Here is a 19,671-nt window from a genome sequence, read left to right on the forward strand (position 1 = left end):
CCCAAGGGTGTGGCCTGAACCAACAATGCGGGCCGTTAAAGGGGCACTGACACAAAATTTTGAAGGCGAGTTAATTTCGGAGATAGATTGGTGGGAACACATATACATCATCTGCAAAATATCAGCGGCGAATACAGCCTAGAACATATTTAAAATCAATTTTGAAGTGTGCGAAACGCAACCGAGCAGCCAACAGAGGACCACGCGCAATTGTAAATAAACAACATCCAAACACGTCACGAGTTTGTGTTTGCCGCTTCCGCACTACCGGTGTTTTTTGCCGGCTCGCACGGCTCGCCGCTGCAATCGGAGGGCCGGAGGGCGGAGCTTCTGCTCCCGAGAACGAACGACCCGATCGTTGGCGGCGGAGGCGCCGTGATTTCGTCAGCCAATCGGGCAGCTGGCCGCGACCAAAGTTCTACAGCGATTCCAGGCACTCTGTTTCTATTACTGTTTATTACCATTGGATGCGAAAACGCGCCGGAGGCACGAAAAGCTCACTGAGCTAGCCGCACGGTCGCTGTGCAGGCGGCGGCCACGGCCGCGAAGTGGCCCAGGCCGGCGCAGGTAGCTCGAGTGATAGCTTGTTACCGCTGCACGAAATTGTCCCCAAGTCCCGACCATGGTGGCTTACATGAGAAAGGAGTTAATGATGCGATGGCGGGTTGCATTAAAAATTGTCATCTGCACCGCTTACGAGAGCGGCACTCGAATATCCGCCGCAGTGCTGAGCCGAACACATCTGTAGGCGGACCTGTAGGCAGACCGGCCGGCTGCTCCCAGCGCGCGTCTTGCCAGTGCCACCCACCGTCTCGAGCGTCGCGCGTCGTTCTTTAGCCGCGGTAGCATTTGCACTCGCAGCGCCTGCGTCACATCCACGGTCGCTTTTTAATTAAGCGCCTCACGAGATCAGTACGTGGGGGCATTCGCAGAAACTGCCGTCGATGCGGATTCGACAGTGCTACGGCGGCTCTGCTCTGCGATATCCCTCCGACGGTCACGTGGTCAGCTTTGTTCACACAAAATCCACAAAATCCGTCGTTTCGCGGCACTCGCTGAAACCGAAACTGCGACTGGCCGCATTGAAAATGCCTCTAATTAAACAACCATCGCACGCTGAAGCAAATGAGGTTTCTACAGGTTATAAGTAGGTCACTAGCTACTTATCGCAACAAAAAAAAACAAGATGCAAAATTTTTGTGTCAGTGCCCCTTTAAGCTTAAATCACGAGGTTCGGCTCTTTTTTACCGAGGCATTTTCTCTTGTATGCACGGCGTTCGCTTCCCTCCGGACTGTAGCACAGCCTTCAAACGAGCAACACTTTAAGAGAACCGTGTTTTGGGCTTGAATACTGGAGTGAAATTGGAGCAGCTGCTAAGGCGCTGTCTTCAGTGTCCAGCAGCGGGTCTGAGCATTTACTTTGCTTTTTCTAATGAGTTTAAGAAGTGGCAATGTGGCCCCAGTGGCACCCCGTGTGTTGTCAGGAGTCATGTTTCGCTACAATCTTAGTGAATGGCGGGGTTGAGCTACACCACACTGTGCTGAAGTTACCAATTCATGCTTCTAAAAAGAGCGGATTCGGGAATGGACAGAAATGTGCCTTTTACTCTAAATTGCAATCTACGTGTGCAACTGTGTGCCAAAATATCATGCTTGCATTGCATGGCGCCGCAGCGCCTACCTACTCTGGAGTCGAATCCGACAATGATCATTGTGGTTTCAGTCAATGTGAATATTGCGTAAGCAGCAAATATGCGGGGCATGTCTGCTAAGTTTCTTCTAAGTCTGCTTACGTGCTTTAATGGCGAAAGCATGGCAATATTCACATCAAAACTTCTCATGCTTCATGGCTATTGCCTTTGGTTCGTCACTTTATTTCTTCGATTTTGGGCGCTTGTTACTTCGACAGCCTTTTTTATTAGTAGTTCGTTTTTGTGATTTATTCGCTTTAATTTTTTTTCTTGTGGGGCCAATTACTTCAACGAGCATACCGGGACACTTGACTGCGCAGCTTCCCCGGATTCAGAGTTCTGTGCGGCTGGGTTGCGCTTGTTCTGCTCACGTGCCGTCCCGCTCAGCCGTCGTGCGGTGCAATGCAGTGGGCGAACTTTAGAGCCACCCCTCGCACCGTGCGGAGACGGCGCGGTGGCACTTAACTCCGTTGATTCCCTCCTTATATACGTGCCATACGAACTCAAATGCGTTTAATTTACCCTTTGCGGAATCGAACATCTTTTGTTCCAAAGAGCAACTAGAGCGACGGCATCTTTCGCTCAAAGGAGCGTTTAAGGTTTCCACTTTTATTTCCTCCCTCGACCTGTCAAACCAAACCAACGTTCAAACCAACGTACAGAAAAGGAAAATTGGCCGCAGCAGTAGCATGCGGGCGCAGCCATAACAGCTAGCGACTTCCTCTCCTGTTTGGCTTCTTCTATCTTTGAAATGAAATCGACAAAAGGCATACGTAATTTTTGGTTTGTTTTGCAAGAAGCTTCTAAATAGTTCTTTGCGAAACTATCTTTCGGTGCTGTATTTTTCATTAATAAAATGACTATCTTCTGCAGCGACACGAACCTTTTGATCTTGTTTGCAAACTATGACAAGAATGATGGAACGTTTCTCCTCCGCTGTACCTGCCTGTAAGCTTGTTGAAGTGCAGCTAACCTAGGCACTGACGCCTGATTGCCTGCTGCTATACATTAGTGCGAAACTCCATGAATGAGAAAACGTGTGTTGGGGCGGCACTGCCTTGGCAGTGCAGCCGTCGTCGCTAGGAGGTGTGCACTTCTACCCGCTTCTGCCGATGAGCCAGTCGCACGGCGCCTCGTCGAGCCGCACAACTCCTGATATCGCTTTTAAGCGCTGTAAAAGGAGAGCGTAACCACTACAAGCCGGCAAAAGAGGAAGGAATGGCAACGACGGCGACCATAAGCGGGCACTGTCGGGAAATAAATAAAAAAAAGTGGAAGGCAGTGGATGCCACTGCTGAAAGAGCAAACGTACATGACAATTGAGACGGCTACAGCGCAAAGCACGGTTGTCAGGGTGTGTGCGAGAAACGCTGTGTGGCGGACTTCTGTATTTTTAGAATGCCAAACGCATCAGCCCCGTGCGGCCAACCAAGCCCTTTCCTTCTACTCCTGCCAGTCTGCCACAATCGCTAGCCTTCCCAGCGCTGTAGTCCCGTTACCGCATAATCTTGAGGTGACGCGTGGTGGAAAGCGGCAACGTTGGCCAATCGAGCTCGGCCGCGGTGCTGAGTCTTGCATCGCTGGCCCGGGCTCCGCTACTTCGGTGGTTCCAAATATCGGTTGCCTTGGCAAACAGGCATGAACTGCTCTCGAATTCAGTTATGGTAGGGTGATTCCGATTAGGAAAAGTAATAGGAAAAGTGCTAATGGAGAAGACAACATTACCTACAAGTTCTTCTCTAACATGTCAGCCAGAACGGCCAACGAGCTCCTACGCTACATCAATGAAGCCTGGGAAACATCACGCATACCGAAGGAATGGAAAACGGCTAAGGTCCGCTTCATCCCGAAGCCAGGCAAGCCCCCGTCCATCGAGAGCCTTCGGCCCATTTCGCTCACGTCATGCGTGGGCAAAGTAATGGAAAGAATGGTCCTGCACAGGTTACAACGATACCTCGAAGTGACAGACCAAATGGCGGCAACCATGTTCGGTTTCCGCAAACACCTCGAAACACAGGACGTCATGGCACAACTACATGAACTTGTCATCAAGCAGGCCACCAGAGCGGGCCCGAGAGCCATCCTCGCCCTCGACCTTAAGGGGGCGTTTGATAACGTCACCCACGCCAGCGTACTGCGGAATTTCACCGGAACCGGATGTGGAGCCAGGGCCTTCCTTTACGTCCGCAATTTCCTTGAGGACAGGGCTGCAATACTCACCATCGGGGACGCCGAGACGAAGCCAATCACGTTGGGAGAACGGGGGACGCCGCAGGGATCCGTTATACCACCCCTGCTGCTCAAGCTGGCGCTGCGACCCCTGCCCAAACTGCTGAATCAGATCGACGGCGTAGACCACGCACTCTACGCCGACAACATCACGGTCTGGACAAACAGGGCCGGATCGGAGGGGTGGATGGAAGAAATTTTACAGAAAGCAGCAACAACGGTCTACGAATACGCTATATCATGTGGCCTGAGCTGCGCCCCCCAAAAATCCGAGCTCCTGATAGTCCAGCCGGGTGCAGGCAAGAAATCCAGATGCAGCGTAACAATCAAGATTATTGGCGTCCAAGTCGAACGCAGCCGTGAACAAGATCAGCTTAACGTCCGAACAAGTCTTGGGAATGCTGCGGCGCTTGGCAAAGAAGTACAGAGGAGTTAAAGAAAACGACGCACTACGCCTCGTACAGGCCTTCGTGATCACAAGGATTACATACTCGGCACCATATTGCACCGGTCAAGAGCACAAAAGGAAAAGCCTAACACCATCGTGAGAAAGGCAACCAAACAAGCCCTCGGACTGCCCGTATATACACCAACAAAGCGACTGTATGAGATGGGAGTCCATAATACCATAGACGAACTCGTGGAGGCACATCTTTCGAACCAACGAGTGCCCCTAAGCAAGACTAAACACGAGAGAGTAGTCCTAAGAAAGATTGGATGGAAACCAGAGCCAACGTAGGCAATGGATCGGGTCCCGGAACAATGGCGGGCCAAGCTCACTACAAAACCCCTCCCCCGTAACATGGCACGTGGAGAAGACAACGCCAGAAGAGAGGCGCGTGCCCCAGCCCTGGAAACACAACTGGGCAACAAACCCAACGTCATGTGTGCTGACGCGGCTCTGACCAAAGGCTGCAACAGGGCCGCTATACGCCTCGAGCTTTGCGATCGCTGCGCCGCCTGCCGCCGCTTCTCCGCGGTGTTGACGGGATTAGCGCTGCGCGGCTGATAGGGGCTCATGCAGTGTTTTGGTTCTCTTTCGATTATATTTGCCCTTCGGCGCCCTAAAAAACTTGTTATGGTGACGTCTGTAAGTGAATAGTACGCCTAGGGCACTTCAAAAGCCGCCGCATCTTGGTAGGGTGCTCAAACGCCAACAATTCTATCCAAGAACGCGGTTGTGCGTGCTTCTTCACCCCTGTTACGGGCGTCGGTGGCGGCAGCAGCATACCGCCGTTGTCACCTCCGAATACATTCGGCACAAGTGAATTTTATTGCAGCCTCGTTTAGACCTGATACTGGCACGGTGAGAGGTGTATTTCGTTTTGCAGCGCGGACAACGAATGCGGCCTCGTTTAGAATATATACGTCGTAGAAAAATATATTTCGGGGGTGTGATTACCCAATACCTGGCAATAACTTGTGCCTTTTATAAGAATATAAGCCACGCGCAAATGTTAAGTATATTCCAAGGCTCTGCGTCGTGAGAGATGTGCACTCTTGCATGCCGTATAGCAAGCACCAAGAAAAGTAATTAAACCACGGAAAAATAAATGGTCTTCAAGTCCGGAAGAAACAGAATAGCTCGCCTGGAAATAAAAAAAAAGGACTGAAAGTAGCTTCTGACATGCTAAAGACGTTAGTCTAAACTTAAGCCGAGTAGGACTCACGAGATCAACTGGTGTACGAAATGCACTGCTATTTTGCGAGACATGGGGAGGAGGCGAGGCGGACCCTTAACTATCGTTGTGTACCAATGCGGAGCGAAATCAAGGAATGAACGTTTTAGTAATCAAACACACAAGCTACGCGTCCACCTTACTCTAGTTTATAGACTTCAACGAACAGCTGATCATTCGGCGGACGCATTTTTCGAGGTATACATGTTCACAACTGATAAATGATGGCGTTAGAAGAGTGCGATATGTGATAAGGCCCTTAATTTCTGTTTGTGCTTGATTCTGCAGGCTCCCTCCGTCATATGACTATGCTTGGAAAAAACGTTTAGTCGCGGACGCGCATTACTCTAGAAACCGTTCTCCGCGCTGCTCGCGGAGGATATATGTGGCATATATGAATGTTTGCGGGCGGCGCTCAGCTCACGACAAGACGCCCCAGCATTAATTTTTTTGTCGTGCTCTGATCCCGGGTATAATTTTGGATTATCCATCGTACTTATTTAGTAGAATGTTCGTGAAATTTATGTCCAGGGTAGTGATCAATATCTGAGGTGTGATATCGGCAAGCATAACTGGCGTGCTGTCAGGTATAAGTGCTCCGTTAGGTTATATAAGTGCACAAAACTGATTTACGTCGTAGTGTGTAGCCATAGCATGACCATTTCAGGAAAGTATGCTTACGGACACACTATTAGTAAATTTCAGGGCAGTGGAATCACAATCATCTCCATATGCATATCCCGGTTTCGCGACGCCGACCTGTGACGCACACCTGGTGCTTGTACAGACCGAATGTACCTCAATAAGATCGCATCAGACACATTTACACTTTCGTATATGTGCCACATTTGCGAACAGAGTGACTGCTCCACATAAATATGTGTTTCCAGCGCCTACAAACGGTAAATCTCAGCCGTGAACGTGCCGCAAAAGCAACGGCGATTGTGGGGAGCCGGACCGAGACTCCCGCGGCTGCTTTCGAAACGGGCCGCTAGGAGGAATTCAGTGGCGCCCCTACAGGCCGCGCTCGAGGCGTATAGCCGTAACGACCAGGGACAGACTCACCAACACGGCATCTGTGAAAACCACGAACACTACCACTTCCGAGGAAGTGGCAATCGCCTTGGCACTATCCCAACCCGGAGTCTCGCACGTAGTCACGGACAGCAAAAGGGCCTACGCAGGCTACCGCAGGGGGGTGATATCCACCGAGGCAGCAGGAATCCTAACTAAGCACAGAACGACACCGGACACAGAGGTTGAGTTGGTCTGGACACCCGCACATTCCACGCTTGTCAGCAACAACATCGCTGACTATTACGCCCGAGACATGTCCCGGAAAACAAGCGCTAAATAAAACACTGGACGAGGAGTGGACAAGCTAATGGGACAAGCGCTTTCCCATCTGAGCGGGGGAAGACTTACCAATACCCGTCACCACTTACAAAGACACCGTCACGATGCATAGAGAACAAAGATAGAAACTGCCACAGACACATCACACCCTTAACCGCAGGGATCAGTCTATATTAAGAAGAATACAAGCGATATCCTTAGCACACCCGACGATACTACATCACATCACACCCTTACCGAGACACATCACACCCTTAACCGCAGGGATGAGTCTATATTAAGAAGAATACAAGCGGGATCCTTAGCACACCCGACGATACTACATAAAATTTATCCTCAAGAATACTCGGACATATGCCTTTTTGTACCACAATGGCAGGAACCTTAAGCCATATAATATCGGAATGCACAGCACTCAAGACACCAACACCACAACTACCCATACACCCCCCCCCCAACACCCCCAACCCCCCAACCCCAAAGAGCAATGGGAGATCCTTCGGTACAACTCCTCCAGTAACGTCCACGCGGAACTAGCGGCCCGTGGGCAGGAGGTTCTGGACAAGATTGGGGCCTGCGAATAAGGACCTACTCCATCGACGGCCCCACAAGGCCACTCTTCTCTCAATAAAAGTTACTACTACTACTACTACTACTACGACATATCCCGATTAAGATTACGACATATGGCCGAAACAGGCGTCCAAATAACTCATATTTTAAAGCGGTCGATGAGTCTGGCATTGAAAAAATACAGGAGGCGATGGCCCAAGTAAGGCCTGTGCATCGGGCCAAAGCTGAAGTTCCCGATGTATGAGTATACCTTCTGTCTTCTTCGAGATCTCCAAAAGGGTCATTCTATGTGACGTCATGTGCATGGGTTGGCCAACTAAGTGCATCATATGAGGTAAATCTGAAACACACGATTCACGCAGAGTAAAGGCTTACCGAGGTGCCGCCATGATTCAGGATTTCATAAAACAACTGAGATTTCAAAGTGGCTTCTTCAGCACGACGCTTCTTAAGGCCATCATTGAAACACCTTGCGCTTTGTCACACTGCTTATGAGAAGCCTTTCCGTTCCAAGGAAGTCAGAAATGTTCTTCCATTATCGCTGCTTGCGAATCAGAAATTATACGTATCGCTGTAGGTCATTCTCACCTGTCAAGCCAAAGCGGCCCGAGCGTTTATAGGAATAAAAATTGGCGTCATTACCATATAAAGTTGTCCATGCTTCGTAGTCATGCGAAGGAGGGATCTGCAAGGAAGAAAGCACCGGTTGGAGAATAACACTGTGGCATTCACTCGAATCCTGCAGCCAGCACATCCTGTGACATCTGTGCGACCAGGACCCTCTGAAATGAGCTGCACTCAGGTAGGAGAAGTAATTCAGAAATGAGCAAAAGGGCTCACCTTCATTGACCGGCTCAGAACGGCTCAGTTCACCGAAGTGAACCGGTTCGTTTGAACGACTCAGCGGTTCGTAAAATTCGGTTCATAAAAGTCACAACACTTTGCTAGTTTACGCATTCGAGAACAAACAAAAACGACCACGCCGCTGCGGCGCGTTTTCAGTGTTGCCATGGGGTTGAAAGTTTTGAGTGAGCGGCATAAGTTGAAAAATCCTAATAAGCTAGTACCTGCTAGTATTTGCTACAATTTTTTTAACAGGTGACCACACCCTAAGATTTTACCGTGAAATTTCCACAGGGCGCAACCGGAGGAAGAGTGCGTTGTTCTTGGATAAAGCCAGTTCCACGCCCGTGAAATCTGCTGAACTCTTTCGTTACCGTGGGAAATTGACCAATTTTGAGGGGCCTAACAAAACATTTTTTCGGTGCTATACATATTGTTTAGGCACACAGTGCCGCGGCAAAAAAAATGCAGATGATTCCACTCGTTTTCCAATGACACCAGTTTTAATAATCTTTAAAAAAAAATCACTGCGAAAAAAAATTATTGATTTCGAAGTTTTTGTCTAGGCGTCCAAGAAATAAAAAAAGTACGTTGTGTATGATAAACCACCGAGAAAAAATTTAGAATACACATTTTGTAGGTAGACATTTCGAAAACTCTTTCTAGAAAAAAAAATTCAGTTGCGTGGTGCAATTGGTCACATTTAAAAAAAAATGTTAGCCTGCGTGGTGCCCGTGCCTTGTGGTGAAGCCCAACCACTATTTCAAATTTTTCTATTTTGGATGGTTCTCTAATAAATCTGGTGGGTTGACATTATAAAGATCCCAGTGAGCATCCACGTGAGGCAAAAACACCTTGCCAATGATTATGACCAGCACAATATTGAAGGCAAGCAAGCGATGCGAAAAAATCCGCTTGTAGTTGCCAAACTCTTTGGTGGATGAATGCTGACGTTCTGATCGTCACGTATTAGTCAGAACTTTAATTTGCGCATTATCATTACGTTCTGACTCACTATGATGGCCCTGTTTGCCGGAATAAGGTACGATGCGCTAGAATCGTGCCCAGCAAGGTTTCACCAAGCCGCTGTCATGCTATGAAGCAAGTTCAGCACTACGAGCCTAGTACATTGCAGCGCCACCTAAGAATTTAAAAAAGAAACAAATAAAACGCTGTTGGAGACCTTGTCAGAATAGACAGTTATAATAGGCAGCGGCACCAGACCTCCGGAAATACTCTCATATGAAACCAAAACTGGCCGGTAAACAGCTGGAGGGGTTCAGGCCCACTTGGAAGCATTCTCCGACGACTTGGTGTTATACTTTGACTTTCAGCGGAAGCTGTTATCGCAGAAGTAGGGAGTACATAAAGTGAAAGCACGAGCGACGTGCTTGTTTCGCGAAACAGTAGCGGTGTAGCGGGCAACAGAGGCGCCATGTCAAATGAGCTTGTAGTCGGGTAACTGCATAGTAGCGCCAAATATGAATTTCGCAACGCTAAAACGAAACCGAAACTGATGGAAAGTGGCTGCAAATGCCAGGCACACTTGCTAGACATGCGGGGGATCGTCAGAGGTAATCTCGGGCAGAATAAAGCTGCCCTTTCTCCGAACCAAAGATCGCTAGTGAATACCTGGTGTCATTTTCAAGTAATTATCACCTCTCAAAGCAGTCGCGTTACAATGCTGACAACATTGTTTGGTACTTGACTTGCCAGGAGCCTTTTGGCAAAAAAAAAAATGCTATGGTAATGTGGCCTAACCACGATCTGCATCCTTTTTTGTTAAGTGGAGTATCCAGGCCCCTTCCTCGGAAACACACGCACCTCAGCTCGCAAAAAACGCCATCAAAAATATCAGTCGCCGGAGCTGGAAAATTCAAACTGATTCTAAAAGTGCAGTGTCTAGACAATCGACTGGCCGCATTAGGTGCGCGAGAAGCGACTATAACATGTCGCAATAGGTAATATGAATAATAGATTAACGGTGCTCGATTTGAATAGGGCTGGTAACGATAACGAAAGAGTTAAACAGCGGAGCTGACTTGGGCATGCTGGCAGCCACCTCCCGCGGAGGCGGGGATCGGGGATGCAACGGACCGCGGTATGTGCGCAATCGAGGGTAGCTGAGCCAGGGTAGTTTACCGGTGGGTAATCCGTGCATATATGCGGGGTGGTAGTTCGCCTCGTTTCCCGGCGCACGCTCCGAGATCGCGCACTGGGCGACCATCGCATTGTCTTGGGATCACTTGTGGGCCCGCCGTAAGGGTCCGCAGGTGGCGAACGGGTGTTTGGGTGCGTACATATGGTAGAAGGGGTACGGCCCCTCACGATCATGCACGAAAACGTGTCGTTTTACTGCGGCATTGGTATTTGGTAATTTGGCCACGCTTGCAGCCACCTCCTTCAAAGGCAGGGGTGAATCACAGTGCCACTCGCCGTGGTTGTGCTGTCATGAGCTGAAGTTTACGGACCACGGAAACGGCGGCCCAAACTGACCGCTGCCCCATCTAGTTGTGAGGTGCCCGACATTACATTACTAATGAATCGAATGCTATTCAGCTGCCACAACCCCTCACGCCCTGTCACCAAATCCTGCAAGTGTTCACATTGCACCTGTTAAACCGCTTAAATGTTCGCGAAAGACACCCACCGAATAGAACATAGCAGCTTATTCGGGACCAATGTGTCGGTGTGTGTGCGTGCTTGGGGTCGTTCGTATATTTTCCATAAATTGAACAACAGTAAAAAAATACCACATGGGTGATTCGTCAAGTGAAACAGTATATCTTGCTTTTGGGGCCTTAAATAAGCGCTCGTAAATTATCGAAACAAAAAGGAAAATTGGCGGCCCACTAATTCATCGATGGCATAAACGCATCCAGAGGAACCGTGCCCACGTTGTTTATTTCTAATTTGATCAAAACTTGGATGAGAAATATACAATAGCTACTTGATATATCACCATTCTTTACGAAAGTATTTACCAAATTAACGCGAGAAACTAAACGCGGTCACTTAAGTCGGCAAGTAAACATACTTTTGCGGGAATTAGATTTATAAAGCTTTGTATTTTTCACAATCATCCTAGCGGACAGAAATGTGTCCGCCCCAAACCCATTTTCATTGTGGTTTCTTCGAACATGGTGACGTTGCTCGAATAAATTCGGAAGAGGTACCTTCATGCTATCGTGTTGAAACTGCGATGACTGACTATCTATGAGGCCGCCTGAGGTACAGCTCTCCGTAATTGAGGAGTCGTTGCAGTAGTCAAACTTCGTATGATTTGATTTGGAATGATTTTTGAAGATTTTTTTTCTGCAACATTTTATGCTTCAATATAAGATACGGAGGCATTGAAAAAATGTGGTTGAGCCCTCTTTCATAGGAATCGGTGAAACACGAAAGTGAGGTGTGCCTTCATAGGATCGGTTGAATGCTTATTGTGCATCGATATGAACTTGCACATCGCTATTTATATTCCGTCGGTATGGCTTCGTCAGACTTATCAACATTAGACACTGGATTGCACGCGCCGGAGTACTGCGTAAACCCGAATGAAACCACACGCGCTCGCAAACCATACGACCGACACCAAACGGGTTGCCAGCGAATCGTTTCCTGGATTCACGTTCCACTGCAGCGAAAGAACATGATTTTCGGGGCAGTGTTGTGGGTGTGCTTGGCGAGCGAGAACCTGCTGGCGCGTCGCTTTCGCGAATGGGCGGCCACTGCGTCCCTGCTCCGTGACGTTTACGGCAGACGGTTGCGTTGCGACGAGCTCAGTCAGCGCCAACTGTCGGCGCTCATTAGCATCGTTATGCAGCACTTCGCTTCACCTCCCGTCGCGGCGACGGAGCACCAGGCTGGGATCCTGGCGCCGCCGCCTTTTTCTGGCGATGTCATTTGCGTGACGATTATGACGTCAGTCAGATCTTGGTGGACCCCATAGAGTTTCTTACAATATACACTGGAGAGGAATGTGGCGCTAGCGTCTATGCGGCTCACATCAAGGCCGTCTGTGTCGTCATGGACCGCCATTATGCATCGCGCTCGCCTTAGTTTCATCATTGGCTTGGATTGAGACGTTTTATTGACCGCAAATTTAAACGTGAAAAGCCACAAAAACGTGTACAATTATGACGTAGAAAATAAAAACAGGCTGTTTTAAAACTAAGAAAAAAGGACGTAAATCGTATTTTTGATTTCGATTGATTGTTGGGTTTAACGCGCCGACGCAACGCAGGCGATGAGGCGCGCCGTAGTGGAGGGCTCCGGATTAATTTGGACCACCTGGGGATCTTTATCGTGCGCCGAAATCTCGTACACACGGGCGTTTTTGCTTTTCGCCTCCATCAGAAAAGCGGCCGCCGCGGCCGGGAATCGAACCCGCGACCTCGTACTCAGCAGCACAACGCCAATCGTATTTTTGCCGGAACAGTTGCACCTGCTATTCCGCAGGGCAAGGTTGCAGTTACGAACAAGGTTAATACTAGGGGGGGGGGGGGGGGGACTGATTAGAGAATCTGATTTTATTATTTTACCATTATTGCAAATAATAAGTTGCTTGAAGAGTTTGGAAAGTTTTTTGAGCGTGCCTATTAAAACGTTGCCTTCGTGGTGAACCGGTGCACCTACCGCCAACTAGTTTAACAAGAAAAAAGAAAACGTGGCGTTAAACAGTCGTGCACGATGACAAGATAGGACGCATACAAGCGCCCGTATCTGTCGTATCCCCGTGGTATCTTGTCTTCGTCGAAGTACGTTTTGTTTCTTTTTTTAGTCGGCTACAAATTTCGCGGTGGCATATTACCCACTGAGTCATACGTTCTTCGACTGCGGCATGAGCAACGTCAGGTGCGATCACGCACTCCCTGCTGTTTCACCGAATACTGCTACAAACAGAACAGGGAGGATTTTGGCTTCCTTGTGGCTCATAAACCCGTTAATGCATATAGTGAAGAAAGCAAATTCCAAAAACCGGGTCGCAGACAGTCCATCGAACGCCGTTACATCGAACGCCACTTCACAGAAGCCGTTTCATTGAACACCGTTTCTTGGAACGCCGTTTGGTAGAAGGACGTTTCATCGAGGACATTTCATCGAATTTGGTCGTACACAATAGAGCAGAACCATGAGGGTGCATGGACAGCAACAAATGAGATTATTTTTCGCGCTTTTATCTTCATGATGATCGTTTTGGTATGGCCATTTTAGTACGTAAGAAATCGTTTATTTATTTTTTTGAAGCATGGGAGCAGACACTTTGACATGTCGCTAAGTTTTCATGAGTTCGCTATATACTGGAACCTACGTAAGTGTCTCAGCCTCCGCAAGCGATGCCGCTTTTTCGGCATCCATCCGACAAACCGGCAGTTCGACCGCCCTTCCACACCATAGAATTCGACTGAATGTCAATAGACTACAGTTACTGCGCGTATTGCTGAAACCTTGCTGGCTAGCATGCGTTTGACAAGCTGAAGAAGGAGTTTCCACCAGCCGTCTCGGAGCTGGTATGCCGGCTCGAATAAGATTACGTCGTGGGAAAGCCACAGAGCTGGACGAGCTGCCCGGTGGACTGGCGATCCACGCGCCACCTCGGTTGGGCCTGCCTTCTGGTTCGTTCAGCCCTTTGCAGAACAATGGTTACCAGGAGGAAATACGTTGGCACCGCAGGTTTTCGGAAGTTGTTGGAATCTGACATTCCGGCGTTGGGCGGTTCCACCGCCGCCTGCAACAGGAACAAAAAGCTACGGACGACCAGCTGAACGCACTTTGCGTATCCAGAAACCGCTTCAGCAGAGGAAGGTGGTGATAGCCAAAAAGAGGCCCTCGAGCGCATCTCGAACCACCGGAGAAACATGCCAGCAAAGTATTTCTTCATAGAAAATGACCATCAATAAAAATAGTTACTGCGTTTTCGTACATTTTTATGTCATTGTACATTGCAGTTACATATACAGCTCGTATCTTCCTTGCAATATAAGCTTTTTTTTTACTTCTACCAGTGGGTCAATACATTTTTAGTGTGTCCTGTAATGTGTGCCGTCTTATGATTTGTACGATCAATTACTTTGTATAAACGCAGTTCCAGCAAACCTAAAGAGAGGCAATAATAACTAACTTCAATAAACACAACATAAAACGCACCATCACCCGGAGAACCTTCAACCCATTACATGTTGCCTATACTCAGGAAATTGGCAGTCACAAAGACTAGTGCTTGAAAAATACGGTTTTCTTACGCGACCGTAAATTAGAAAGCTTTCAAGCTTCATGCACTTTATGACGAGAGAGCTTGAACTTTTCTAAAAGCAATACTAATTACTAATCGCGACCGCACCTCCCGAACAGCATTCGATAAAACGGACGACGTCAGTTCGATGAAACGGCGTTCGATGAAACGGTTTCGATGAAACGGACATGCCTTCGATAAAACGGCGTTCGATGAAACGGCGTTCGATGAACTGTCACGTACCCCCAAAAACCGCTTAAGAATCCAATTGCCATGCCAAGCCCAAGCCAAAAAGGGAGGTCTTACTATGAACCCCCACGACGACTAGGCTTACAAGACGCAGTTTCCTCTCTAGTATACTTACTAGGAAACTGTATGGTGGAACCCTCATTAAACACTTTCGTGTTAAAAAAAAATCGCGCCAATCCACCCCGTGAATGTGGTTGGCAAGCAAAGCTGTAAACGGCACCCATGACGATTTCCCATGCGACGTCACTTAAATTTACTCACATCGCTCTACAAATAGTAAAACCAGAGAAAAGTGAATTGCACCTAACAACACCAGTTATTACTTCAAAGAGATATTTTTGGTAAGGTTAAATCAATGCATGATGCATGAACGGTGTTTGGTTGAGTTGTATTGGTGTAGCACAAGCGTGGAAACTTTTATTTATAAAATTAAAGCTCCAACCCGGTGTTAGACGATCTGACTTCTCCGTCCCTGCGCCGCGGACGGAGGCGACTAGATTTGCGGTAGAGGAGGAGGAAGAGGAAGAAATACTTCTGATCAGATTTCTGAACGGCCCTGAGTGCAGCCCTGGGGAGTGATTCCTTCTTCTGTGGGGCCCATATGCAGTCCGCGCGGCCTGTGTTCTGTCCACCTGCTGAAGCTGGGTAGGTAGAGAGGGCCTGGACAGCAGCATCTCCCATTGCTCTGGTTGGGTAGTTGACGGGAAGAGAGGAGTGTGCTCAGGGCTAAAGTCGCACACCCCGATTACGGGGCGGAGTGTCCCTACTTCTGCGCAAAATTAATTCAGCGTCGTAGTTATTCGAATACATTAAGTGAAGACGCGTAGGCTGTGGAAAGGAGCCCGGATTGTATGAGCCGTAGTGTAGTTTGTTGTTCTCTGGAAAGGTCAGGGTAAGGAGAAGGTACGGTCTGTTTCAGAAGGGTATAATTCTGGGTTATCTCCTTGAACGTGACAGGCGGGTGACTGTCCTCGCGCAGCTCCATAGCACGGGAGGTAAAAGCGCAGGCTTGTCGGGTGGGCATATTTGTTGCCCTCCATTGAAGGGTGAGGGGGTGTCCAGATGATCTGAATGTAAGCGTTTGGGGAGTGGGTTTTTAGCAAGCGCAGTGCAGGTCAGGACGCCCAACTCGACTGGTTATTCCAGTAGGCTTGCTTGTGAGAGCCAAGGTGATGGCTGCCTGTTCTGCTGCCGTCATTTCTTGGGTCCTAAGCGAGGTACACGCAAGGATGTTGGTTCTGGAGGTAGCCACGATGACGGCGTATTGCTGCCCTCGATGTTTGGAGGCGTCTGTGTAGATAACTGCATGATTCCCACCGAGGGTGGTGTTTAGCGCTTGAGCCCGTGCTTTTCGGTGACCCTCGTCATGTGAGGGGTTCATATTTCTAAGCAAAAAGAGCATCTTTAGTTTTGGTCGCCAAGAGTCTGGGAGTACGTCAAGCGGAGTGACATTCTGGGCTGCCCAGCCAATGTGGTGAAGCATGCGGTTACCCACCGCAGTTCTGAGTGGGTTCTTCTGGTTAGAAAGATGGCCTTCCATCAGCTCTTCCACCGTGTTGTGGATCCCCGTGCTAAGCAGCCTCTATATGGACGCACTCATGAGGAGACCAATGGTCTGCTCGACCGCCTTTCTAATTATTATTTAGCCTTCCTTGTCGAGAAGAAGACAGGGAATTGACGTAAGTGACTCGCGAGAGGACAAAAGCTTGAATTAATCAAAAGGTACCCGATTCCTTTAGGCCTCTCTTCTTGGTGGCAACTAGCCTGATCATGTGAATATTTTGATTGATGCTGTTTGAGAGATGCTGCAAGGAGACGTCACTCTTGGTGTTAGCCTTGAGATGTAGGCCCAGGATCTTGATGCTGGGGCTTGGAGTGATGGCCTGGCCATCAAGGAGTATTTGAATTTATTCCTTTATTTGGCGTGAGGGCGGACGGCAAGGAGCTGTGATTTTTTACGTGAACACTGGGGGCTTTAGCTGATTGGCGTACTTGAAGTGAGATGCCATGCATTGGTGTGAGCTTCCTTTAATTTTTGTAACTCTTAGCACATGAGCAAGGTGCGCACAGGGCCGCTAGACGGGCATGCCGCTTTCACGTGGCATTCAGCAAGAACGCAGGGTGTAAACCCGTAGATGTGCTTGGTGAGTACACCACCTGTCTTCCCCGTCTTCGCGTGGTCTCGTAGCTAAATCGGTAAGACGACGGGCTCTCGCTTTGTTGGTCTATTAGTTCCAGGTTCGATTCCCGGCGGTGCCAGTAAATTCTTTTATTGCTCGCTGGAGTTTTCTGGTGACACCAACGGTCGCGAAAGAACCCTTGGGGGTAGAGGTAAAAAGCTTTGCTTTAAAAAGCGACAAGCGCGAAATAATCTTCAGCGCGCCAACTGTGCTCGCGGAGCAGCGTTTCCTCCGATTGCGCGAGCATGCCGTTTCACAGGATACGTTGACTATCAGCCTGCAAAAGAGCGGCGAGGTTTCCGTGGCGTGAATTTTTTGGAGCGCGAGGCAACCGCGAAAAACGAACAATAGTGGCATGCGTGCTGTACTGCTAGGCCGCGCCTGCGCTGTGCGCGGTCTCGACACCAGGCCCCGTGCAACCAGATGGGACAGCGGTTAGGTTTTGGCCACCGCTCCCGTGGTCCGTGAAAGTAGCTCATGAAAGTACTTATTTGAGGCTCACAAACCTAGCTGGTCTGGTATTTCATGTAGCTGAGAAGAAATTCTTGCTGGGCTAGTTGGTGAATCGATACCATGATTTGAAGCGCAACAAAACCACACGGACGAAGAGCAGCGTAGATGAGACAGGCGCTATCTCGTCTACACCTGTCTCGTCTACACTGTTCTTCGTCCGTGTGGTTTTGTTGCGCTTCAAATCATGGCATGGTATTTCATGGGTGCATATATAGTGTGCCACGACGCGAGAGACGCGAAGGCGCACTGGTCGGCCGTTGAGGCGGTGGCGCCATCTGTCGGCCCAGGAGGGTGGCTTCGCCTGGCGTGGAGGGAATCAACTGGCATTGCGACACCACAGGGACAGACAACCGATTTTAGATGCGACTGCATCTCATTCACTCACCTTGTCCCTGCATCCGGCGTCGTCGGCGTTGTCGTCGGCGTCCGCCCCTCCCCCATTGTCCTCGCCGCGCGAGCTGCGCTCTCCGCTGCTCACCCCCTCTCCTTTCCGATAGCGAACACTCTCTCGCGAGGGGCATTGGATTGGATTCGATCGGCTTGGCTTGGCTTGGCTTGGCTTGGCTTGGCTTGGCTTGGATTGGATTTGGATTGGATTAAAGTGGATTGTGTTGCGTCATAGCCGCGGCAGGCGCACTTGCGCCGGCGCGTCCCCTCACCGTTATGCGCGCTATAAAAAGCGCGCCTGCGCTGCTCCGCTTCATCGTTCCAGCGCCGTTCCTCCGCTGTCCAGCGCTGCAACGTGAACCCCCTATGCCTCTCCGCTGCCTCTACATGCCTCTACACAGGGGTTCCCGCGAGGGGAGGTGGAAGTTTTTTTGTTGAGTATATTTTCTTTAGCTCGTATGCAAGCCAGCGTTTTATTGAGTGGGGTAACCAGAAGCAGTTTATTAACAAATTGGCGGGAATAATTTCAATTTGGCACTCAGCTTTCGGAAACCTGGGAGGTGGGGTTTGTAGCGTAAAAACGTGAAACTAAATTACGTGTCCTGGTCACGTGACCTGCAAACTTTTTAATTACCGAAACCGCTGCAACAATTATTCACATATCGAAAACCTTTTAACGAAAGCATATGTAGATAAGTTTAAATTATATATGTGGTTTAAACTATTATTTGGACAATTTTAAAGTGGCGCAGTTACTGAAACTGACGCAACAATTATTCACATATCGAAAACCCTTTAACGAAAGTATACCTAGTATAAGTTTAAATTGTACATGTGGCTTAAAATATTATTTTGACATTTTTAAAGCGCGCTGCCTCCACCTGTTGCTTTGGTGGCCTTCTAGTAGAGGTAATTTTGAAAATTGTCCGCACTCCTAAGGCGGATAACTTTTAAGGGGATGGACAACTGTTTTTTGTGAAGTGCATGTCGTTTAGCTCATATGAAGGCAAGCTTTTTATATGCTGGGGTAATACTGAGGTAACCGCGAGGAACTTTAAATAAACAGGCGGAAATTGTTTTAATTTCGCACTAAAATTTATGAAGCCTGATAGGTGGCGCCCTGTGGCGTGTAAAAGTGAAAGCAATTCTCTCGATTTCACTGCCTAATTGAAAATCGCGTTAAGGAATGTGACAGGTTCCACATTATTGTTGTTTTACACGGGGACAAGTTTTAAACACTCTTTTAATGTCACGTGCAGTTAAAAGTATGTTACCGTGGGGCCCCCCGTCGTGGTTTCCAGCATTCCGTCTGGCGGGACACGTGTGGCTGGCAGATCTGAAAATTCCGATTTCAAAAGTTCTAGGGCGCTATCAGCAAAACCGTCTCGGATAAGGTGTTTTAAGTGACGCCTTTGCATTTGGGACAAAGAAAATGCACAAAATCGGATGTCTGTCCTTTAGACAGCTCGGCTGTTAAAAGACGAGCAGCACTCTCAGAGCACCATCGCTGTCGGGATTTCGTAACGCTGTGTCGAAATTTTCTTGCTTCTCCTGTTGCTTCACACATTTTCTTGCTTCAAATTGAAACTGTCTTTTTCAATTATATACCACGCATGCCCCAAACGCTATCCTTCGCGTAGAAGATGAAGAAAAAGGACTACACGCATCGTCACACGTCAGGAAATCCCAATGATGAGGTCAAATGTCGATGAAACCAATTCATCCCTAACCATGTGAAG

This window comes from Haemaphysalis longicornis, unplaced genomic scaffold (assembly GCF_048455015.1).
Source record: "Haemaphysalis longicornis isolate Haplotype H1 unplaced genomic scaffold, Haemaphysalis longicornis Haplotype H1 scaffold_6, whole genome shotgun sequence".
In the NCBI taxonomy this organism is placed as follows: domain Eukaryota; kingdom Metazoa; phylum Arthropoda; class Arachnida; order Ixodida; family Ixodidae; genus Haemaphysalis; species Haemaphysalis longicornis.